Source organism: Thermobia domestica, chromosome 5 (assembly GCF_964235325.1).
Source record: "Thermobia domestica chromosome 5, izTheDome1.hap1.1, whole genome shotgun sequence".
NCBI classification, from domain to species: Eukaryota; Metazoa; Arthropoda; class Insecta; order Zygentoma; family Lepismatidae; genus Thermobia; species Thermobia domestica.
In genome coordinates this window covers 236,235,304-236,245,545 of record NC_137458.1, presented here as the reverse complement: position 1 = coordinate 236,245,545, position 10,242 = coordinate 236,235,304, and the positions used below count along the sequence as shown (strand labels likewise).

Here is a 10,242-nt window from a genome sequence, read left to right as displayed (position 1 = left end):
TCGACATTTCCATAGTAAATATACCGATTAATTGATCAACCAGCCTGATAATACAAACAATAGCCATATAATAAACGATTCCATATATTTTGCAGTTAATCACGTTATAGAATAGCTGTTTGCAGAATTGATAATTTAGATATATGCGTTTGGCTTGTATTTATGATAATACCTTGCAAATTTGATTTTTTTTGAAAATTTTTTCCTCATCACCCGACCAAACCCAATTCATTATTGTTCGTAGAGGTGACGAAGTGGATAGGATCAAATAATCTAGTAAATCTATTACAGTAGACTTTAGTAATACCGTACCAAGACGCCTAACCCCAATACCTATAAATTTTCACTTCTTTTATTTCTAGTATGTAGTGTTTGAAATAAGTTGACGCCTCAAGGTTGGCAACCTTGCGGATTGGTAGCTACTAGAAAGATTTGCCTTACAACTTACTAGTACAGAATTTATTTTTATTTATTGTTTTTTTATTTTTTCAAATCACTGTTCGAGTTTATTGATTTTATTGAGTTTTATTGATTTTACTCTAGTTTTCCATACTTTCCTCGAAACTCTTCTAGTTTCTGACGGGGTCGGATATTTTTTTATTTTAGAAATTCTAAATTATGAAACCACACTGACTTCCCGGTAGTGCTGGAGTCTTCAAGGTCTCAGACGGATTACAGTGAGGAGGGGAATTTCCCTAAAGCTTTTATCTTTTTGAAAATTCCCTTGAGGGCTCAGACTTGCTGTGGATTTGGAGATACTTATATTTTAGGCTACGTATTTAGTAGGCCAACCATTTTTCGGCATATGAAAGTATATTTGGCTGTGGATTGTTGTATGTTGAAATTCGACCATTTATCTCTGTAGTTTTAGTATCCTAGCTTATTCCTTTGGCGCCGCTTTTTTTCTCTCTCCTCCTTATCTATTCCTCTATTTTCTTCAAGATTTTTTCTTTTAAGTTTTTAACCTTCACCGAGTTTTGAACTTTACAAATATCGACCATTTAATATATAGCATTTGAATCTAAATTACCAATTGAGACGTCGGGAGACACAATTCGTGGAGGTACTCATTGATGTGGAGTATTAAGTAAACGTTTCCCACCATATTGACAGACTGCAGTAGCGAGCGATGGTCCTGTCTACGATTAAATTTTGCTTTCGTTTCCTTCCATCATTATCCGTCTAAAATCTTCCGTCAAATTATTAGCTATTCCTACATTTGTTTCCATTGGTAACGCTGAAGGTAAAGGTTGTAGTGGTTGTTTGGGCCCAAAACTAATATCAATATTTTTAGCTTCATTTATATCCATATTTTTGGTGTTTACGTGCCTGCCTTGCACATCGGATATCCTCTATTTTAAATAGACTACTTGAAAATATGAATTTTATCGTTATGCGCAGAAAATTAGTTGAATTTGTATATATGCGATATATCGGATTAAAAATGTAAAGTGTTGGAACCTCAAAATTCAATTTGTCGAATGTGAATATAATATTGAAGTAAAATGTATAATATTGAATTGAGTAAATGAATATATGTGTAAAGGGTCTTTGGTACCTTACCCCGAACGGTTCTTGGTAGCCACGGTCACGAAATATCCGATAAATATAAAATGTAAATGTTAAGAAATACCGCCGCATGTTGAATATTCTTTTCAATCTGTGAGACATTCTTGAGTAACCTATGTAAGAATTAATATTATTTGTATTACACTAACCGCATGCAGCATCAGTTTAAGACAGGTCAAAGTAAATCTAATGTATTACTAAATCTTTTCTCAGACCAGTAAACTGAAATCCTACTGTAGAATTATATTCTGATTCCATCCCTCCTGTACAAATCCTAAAACTCAACCAGTGTTTCCACCTCTGTAATCGTGTTCTCACTGACGAAGATCCTTTTGGACTTGAGAAATTCTCGTTTTTATCTTTTCTCTTGAGTTGTGCGAATTTAACAATAAATGTGCTTCTCTAAAAGTATAAGGTGATAATGATGTAACCTGGTCAAGGAACTAGTTAATCAATCAGAATGACCAGAGAAGTAAAATAGTCGCCGTAATAGTAGAGACGAAACTTTGTCCTTGTAATCCAAATGTTTGAGAAATGTATTCATAAGTATATCTACAGCCATAATATGTGTCGGTTACGATTAGTAACCTAATCGCATGTGTATACGAAAAATAAAGTAAAGTAGAAGGTTGGGACACCAGAAAAGGGTGTTTTGGTCTTTTGTGTGATATTAACGCTCATCGCTAACTACGAGATAGGACTCGTAAATTTACACAAAATCTTCATATATGAGAAAAGACTCATTCAAATCCTCATGTAAAGTTTTTTCTTTCTTTTTCTTCATTCAATTATGATCTTGTAAAATATATTTTTAATTAGTATCATAGGCTATGTTCCAAAAATTTAAGTGAATATATATATATATATATATATATATATATATATATATATATATATATATATATATATATGTTGGTAGATAGATAGATAGATAGAATGTTCTTTTAATTTTTGTTAATATACATATATGTCATCACAACGCTATTGTTCAATTTCATATGTAGATTGATACATTCGTATGTATGTTGATTGCATGTTCATAATAATTTTGTCTAATTCTAAAATATATAAAATAAATGTTCACCAAATTATAGTTAGATGGTTTCTTTTACATTATTTTCATCCATGTCGATATGCTGTCCTGTATGTATGTGAGTGTGCGTGAATGAATGGTAAACTTAGTTATTAAGTGGTAGCATTAATATTGATTTACGATGATAGTATCTGTAATATATGTGTAATAATATATGTATTAGTGCATGACGGAGGTCATGAAAGATAACTAATTCAAAAAGTACTCAAAATCGGCTCTGTGAGAAAAGCCAGAATAAAAGGATGAGCCAGAATAGCGACAGTCTTTTCAGAAATCTCAAAACTTCTATTTGTGGAAAATATATACATTACTTTGATTTTTTTCTTTCTTTTCTGGCTGATTCAAATGTGATGTCGATCTTCTCTATGGCAATTCAGATATTGAATAAAGGTTATGCAACGTTTGGAAATAACAAACAACTAAATTAAAACTTTCTCGTCATCCGGGCTGGGTCGGGGCAACTACCACTTGTGCAGTTGCCTGGATCCAGGTCAGGGTCGTATGAGGAAACATGTGTCTCTTCCGGATCACTTCAGCATTGATCCTCAAGTAATAGCATCTTCTTCTTTCTCACTCTTTCTTTTCCTATTTCTAATAAAACTGAACAGGGGTCGTGACTGGGAGTTGTGGCTATTGACAGGGTCACTAAATTGTTTTGGTGTTTCTCTTCGGAAGTCCGATATAAATTAGTCAACCCTAAAACGAGCATCTGAAGCTAGAATTCTAGAAAATTCATTTATTTTAATTCTATATTTCGACTAAATTATCAAAATTACAAGGAATTTCAGTTCAAGATAGCGAGTTCATTTTCCATTCACGACGTTCGTCTTCATGTTTTCGTAGCATTTGCGATCAAAACTTTTGTCTAAGTTTTACGTTCTTCAGATTGTCAGTTTGAACACTGGACACTGGCCGAGGAACACAGTACATAAGCTTTCTAAAGGCCTCTCTGAAATTGTTGGAGAGAAATGAATATAAAATTGGATTCACACACGAGTTCATATAAGCTAACACTTGGCTTACAATCTGCACCGCCACAGTTCCTTTTGTAAATTCCAACATTTTCAGGCTTCTAAGAACGAGTACAATGTGTATAGGAAACCAGCAGAATGCAAATACTATCACCACTACAACCACCATTCTTGTCACACGCTTTCTAACTCTTGTGCTTTCTGCAGACATGTGTTGACCTGGAACGACGCCTATCCATAAGCTCACTAGCATATACAGATAGAGCCCACATACTGAAATCAATGGCACAACATATGACATAGCAAGAAACGTTATTTGGTATGCAAGTTTGTTGAAGCCATTTGGTCTGAATGTAGTTTCATACTCAAGAAAGACGCAGGCTGATTCCAACTGATTATTAAATTCGTAACGGATTTCCCCATGAAATATGTACACGGGCACCGAGGTTAACAATACAATCACCCATAATAAAACAATTGCTATAAGTGCATTCTGTTTTGTTCTAATCGACATTGACTTTACCGGGTACACCACAGCCAAGAATCTGCTCAATGACATTAACACTAAAGTGTAAACGCGAACACAAACACTAACAACAATCAGATACTGGACTATCTTGCACCAGATGTCACCAAATGGCCAAGAAGGTAGAGCGTAATCAGCAGCCGTGAAAGGCACACATAATATAATAAACAGTAAGTCTGCAATGGCCAAATTGACGATCAAGAGGCTGGTTATACTCTGTAAGTGTTTGTTACCGACTACAACAATAATAACTAAAACATTTCCGAACAATCCAATGATAACAATAAAACCAAATAAAATTGGAACAATAATAGATAGTGATTGTTTTAAGGTTCCGGCTTCATTGTTGGTAATTAATGAAGTATCCTCATTACACAGTGGCAGTAAACTGAATTCCAATTCATTACAGATATACTTCAGTGTTTCTTTCAGCCCAGGGAAGACTATGGTTTCTACGCTATTGGAGTTTCCCTCATATTCCACATTGTTATCATCCATCACAATGGTAACTTTTTTCTGAGAAATTATACAAAATATATCTCGATTGAACTTTTTACCTTTTTACCTTTCACCTTTTTAAGTATGTCTTTGCGTATTATTTGGATATGTCAAAAAACACAATTCAATATATATACGAAGAAATAACTTCTTATGCATTTATGTGCTCTTTTTAAAAACAGTTAGAAATGCAAGTTGTTCAAGTACTGCAGAATTTACGATAGCTAATTTTGTAGTAGCAAACGAAATTCACATAGAATCACTTATTGAAATTATTATAACCCACTACAACACTAGAATATTAGTTATCACACGTTTATAAATGATATCACATATGTATTTGTACCGTATTATATTTAACACTAATATGTCATAATTCTATTGTAGGAATTGTTAAAATTAAGCATTTTGAGTTCTAAGATCTGTGTTTTTAAAAACGAAAAATAATCTACAATATTTGGCATTAATATCATTATTCGACGTTAAATTCTATTTTAAGTTTACGTTTTATGCACTGGCTTACATATATATCAGAATGAACTCCCTCACAAAGAAGTTATATGGCATGGAAATCAGTCAAGAAAATGTGAGAGGTAACACTTAGATTGTAGATTGTTGGAGAACAAATATCCTAATATAGGATATACGTTTTAATCACATTTACATAAAGCAAACGAAATTCACCATTGTTTATTTGTCACCTTTTTTAAACCACAGACTACTTAATGAAACAATTTTTAAGATGGCTATATTTCGATGATGCTGGTCTTGTATTGTGTAGTCAATGGTCAGATCCTGTAAAAATAAATTAAAGTACAAAAGTCAGTCTTAAATATGTATAAATATGTTGATTATAACCCACTACAACACTAGAATATTAGTTATCACACTTTTATAAATGATAACACATATGTATTATCATCTGTATGTACAGTCAGATGTTAAAATATGTATAAATATACAAATGTTATTATAACATTTTGAAAGATATTGTGATGCATTGTATAGTAGTAAAATATTGAAAATGGTAGAAAACGAGAAAGCCACAAGGAAATTTACGCACATCGTGTTTATACAGGACAAGACTCACTTTACAGGAGCAGGGATCGAACCAGGAACCAACACATCAAATGCGAGAGTTGTACCATTGGTCCATCACGTTCCATCGTAAATCTTTTGTGTAACTTGAGTTTGTAATTGCTTAAGTGTAACTCTTAAGAAAACTGCAATGCGGTTAAATCTATTGTTTTCTGTTTCAATACAATATAGATAACGACAGAAACTGAGTTTTTTTTGTTTATTGAATTTATACAAACACTAATTTTGCTAATTATTTCTTGTTATAACTTTATTTCCCTTTGGTGTTTCAGTGTTTAGTCACTACCGTCGGTCCTAACAGCCAGGCACGTAGCCAAATTGGGGGTTCCGGACCCCCTTCGAAATCAGAAATGAAAATAAATTAAGGAAGGATGAAACAAAAAGAAATTAGAAAAAGAAGGATCAGAGTTAAAAATGAAAAGCTACAGCAAGCTTTTGGTTACTTTCTTATGAGGAAATTTGTATTACTTGCGATACATGGTGGCGATTGAGCGGGATATCCTGGAAAAGTCAGGGAATTTGAAATATCTAGAAAAGTTACGGAATTCTCAGAATTTTTGCTACTAGTCAGGGAAATTTCAAGCTCTCGAAATCATAGTGCCGTTCTGAACAGTGTGGACATTTTTATAATAATTTTTAGTCAGCGCTTCTCTGCCGTATCAAACATGTTATTTCAGAAAGAGTTTTCTACTGCTCCTCGAACCTGTTATTTCTAACAGATAGCAGTTCACGGAATAATAAAGAAAAATGTTATGTGGAAAGAAAATTGTGTTAACATTTGATTCAACAGAGAAAGGAACGCAGATATTGTAAAATATTTTACAAAACATTATTGAATATGTACTTTTTATAATTGTAGATATGTACTTTTTATAATAGTTGAGGTCACAATAAGAGGAAAATGGTTATATTTGAATGAACAGAGGAAGGAACGTAGATATTGTAAAATCTTTTTCAATACTTTTTTATATTCTTTTACTTGAAGTCTCTTCATAGTTTATTATTAAAATACTTACTTCCATATCCTCATTTTATTGTCCTAACAAACCAATATATGTTGCCAGTAAAATAGTTTAGATTGATTGAGCTCCTGGTGTGATAACCACAGTACTTTATGTCATCCTCCTCCTTCTCCCTCACTAGGAAATCCTGGCTAAACAAACCAATATATTTTGCCAGTAAAATAGTTTAGAATGATCGAGCCCCTGATGTGATGACCACAGTATTTCATATCACGGACCCCCCTCCTTTACGAAATCCTGGCTACGTGCGTGCAACAGCTTAAAAGAGACAGTAGATATTATATGCTACCGATTTCAGTTTCAATGATGAACATTATACAACGGTACGCTGTACGAGATAAAGATAACTGGATCTTTTTATATATGAATTCAACGTGTTAAGTATAAGTTTATATTATATCTTTATCCTTCTATTTAGATCGGAAGTTGTAAAATCTGCGATTTCTGCTTTCAATATGATCCACATGAGGAAAAACATTTGAACAGATTAACAATGGTGGAGTGGGAATATATTGTTAATGCACTGAATTGATTAGGCCCACACTGTAAAAAATCGTTGTGTTATTTCAACGACATGCCTATGTGTTAACACGATTGTGTTAAAATATAACACAAACAAGTGGTTAGAACAACTCACTCTCCATTTGGAGTTGTGTGTCAAATGCCGGTAGTTGAAATGACACACAACCTGTGTGTTAAATTAACACAAGTGTAGAATCTTCGATGTTGTTTTCTGCGTGATTGCCAAATATGTTGGGCATTTAGTTATAAAGGCTTATGAATTGAAGCTACAGATAAACACAGTAGAAAGAAATCCAGGTACATGCAAAATTTCATCTCCCACATTTGATGCATTTATTGCTTCTTTTTCTAAGCGACTGTTTACTAGAAGCAACAAACACATCAACTTTATTAGATGGCAACTGTCGCTGATCATTTGAAAGTGAATATGGAATAACTATAAAATAAAGTAAATAGACAGTCGTTATTGTGTTCTAAATTACATGGCGAGTAGATTTTATTTTATCCCGAACGGTTATCGTCGAATATACGCGGTTAAAGGAGCACTCTGATTAGCCAAATTCAAAAGACCTCAACAATCTATCCCTCTACAAGCGACGTTTTCTTCATCGCTTCCGTGGCCAAGCGGAGTTGCTCGGCAGACACCGTGCTGTTCACACCGCTGTGTCTGTTGGTGTGCGAGTGGCAGTGTTAAGTGTTTGTTTTTCAACTCGTGCCGCATTGTCAAGTGGAGTATTTTCTACTATCAAGTACTTAGTGTTTGCTATTTGCTAATTTCATCATATAGTCTAGTGCGAAGTACTGTTTTTCATTGTAAGTGAACCATGTCAGTTATTCGAGTGAATACTTTACGTTTGTCATTCCAAGATGTAGTGAACAAGCCTAATACATTAGTGTTACATGAATCGATTCGTAATACTTTCCATTTGCCTCCAGATCAAGTTGTCAGTATTGAGTTTGATTATAGTCGCAAACAGGTATATCTAAAGTTAATATCGCAAGTGATTTGTGAACAAATTCTCTTTCGAGTGAATGGAAAGGTCACTTATTCAGATGAGCTTGGTACATACAATATTTTAATAGATTCCGCAAGTTCCAATGTTGTGACAGTTCGTTTACATTTGGTACCCACCGAATTAGAAGATCAACATATTTCCCGTGTCCTATCCCAGTATGGTGATATCAAATCCATTACAGATGAAATGTATTCTACTGGACATATCTACGAAGTCCGAACTGGTAGAAAGATAATACGTATGTGTATTAAGCGCCCTATACCTTCTTCTGTGACTATATGTGGTTTATGATTGTGGTTAACGTATGGAGGCCAAGTTAAAACCTGCGCTATCTGTGACTCCCCGAATCATTTTTTGATGGAATGTGCGAAGCTCCGTCTCCCTCCAGCCGTATCGGCTTCCCTCACCAGTGCTCCAACATCCAGATCACCACCCATGCCCGGTTCTTTGAACAAAGTGGATACTTTACCGGATGTTCATTCATTTACCAGCTTTCCCGTATTAAGTGAGAAACGTCCTCCGACTTTACAGGAAAACCTTTCATCGCCAACTATGACTTCTGATCCTGCTCTTCCCAGTGCACTCACTATAAATGAACCTACTTGTCAACTCAATGTCCCCAAGAGTTTTACCGTTGCACCTATCCCTAGTACTCCCGCTACTGTCTCCCAGAGAAACCTTGCATCCAATACAACATCTCAGAGTGACTCATAAATCTCCAGTCCCATTGTGACGACTTATCCGGGTCTTCCACAACAAAGTCCTCCTGCTCCAGCATTTCCAAAATCGGAAGAGGATCCTGAAACCACCGTAAATACTCCATTGTTAGCGATCACGGATGACTCCCGCCAGTGAATGAGTGTTTCATCTGAGATGGACTCTCCAACTATAGACGCATCCCAGTTTCCCGCTCTACCCAAAAAGAGGCGTAGAAAAGGTCGATCTCAGTCCTCACCTCGTGATAAACCCAATCGAGCTAATAAACATCAGAAAACTAAAAGTGTTCTCCCTGTGAACCATAATTGTGTGTCTGGTTTCACAAGGTCACGAGCAGATCCCCATCAAAGTGAACCAAGCACTAAGGTAAACGATGTTGTTGCCCCCCCAGACAAGTGATCATATCATCTCCCAATTTAAGATGGGAATATGTGCGAGAGATATTACCGGTCTTTGTTGTATCAAGTGCATTATGCCATTTCTTGGTGCAGTGTTTATTTGGTGTATTTTTCTTCTTTTGTGGCCATTAACTATGTTTGCAACGCGTATAGCCACCATTAATATCAAAGGTATTTCTAGTCTTACTAAGCAAAAATCATTAGCCGATTAAATCAACAAATCAGATCTGGACATAATTTTCCTTCAAGAGTGCAATATTGATCATTTCTCCTATCTCTTTAAGCACATGTGGGAAATCAATCCTTCCGAAACTGGTTCTGGCACAGCTATTTTATATCGTAAAGATATTTCTTTAACCGACTTTTCTAAATTTCCGTCAGGTAGCATTATTACAGCCAATTATGAAAATATACATATTTGTAACTTATATTCACCTTCAGGCAATAATAATCGTTCCGAGTGCAACTCTTTCTATCTCACTGACGTCCCAACGGAGTTACATTCTGGTACATGAGATTTGATCTGTGTAGGAGACTGCAACGCAGTGTTAGATCCTATAGACTCAAGTTTTGGTTACAATACTTCTCCTACACTGCGTAAATTGGTTCAAGACTTTGAGTTAGTTGACGTATGGCGTCATTATAAAGGTAACACCCCAGGACACACTTTCTTTCAACAAAATGGATCCTCACGTTTGGATAGGATCTATGTCAGTACCACCTTAATTAATTTTATGCGCTCCATAAACGTTCAACCAGTATGCTTTTCTGATCACTGTGCTGTGGTTTGCACCATTGATTTACCCATCCGT

At 35.0% G+C, this 10,242-nt stretch overlaps 1 pseudogene; it reads right to left on the bottom strand.

Moving 5' to 3' along the window:
• Positions 1 to 3,464: 3,464 nt before the first annotated feature.
• On the bottom strand, positions 3,465 to 4,657 carry LOC145685441 (allatostatin-A receptor pseudogene; annotated as a pseudogene).
• Positions 4,658 to 10,242: the final 5,585 nt, after the last annotated feature.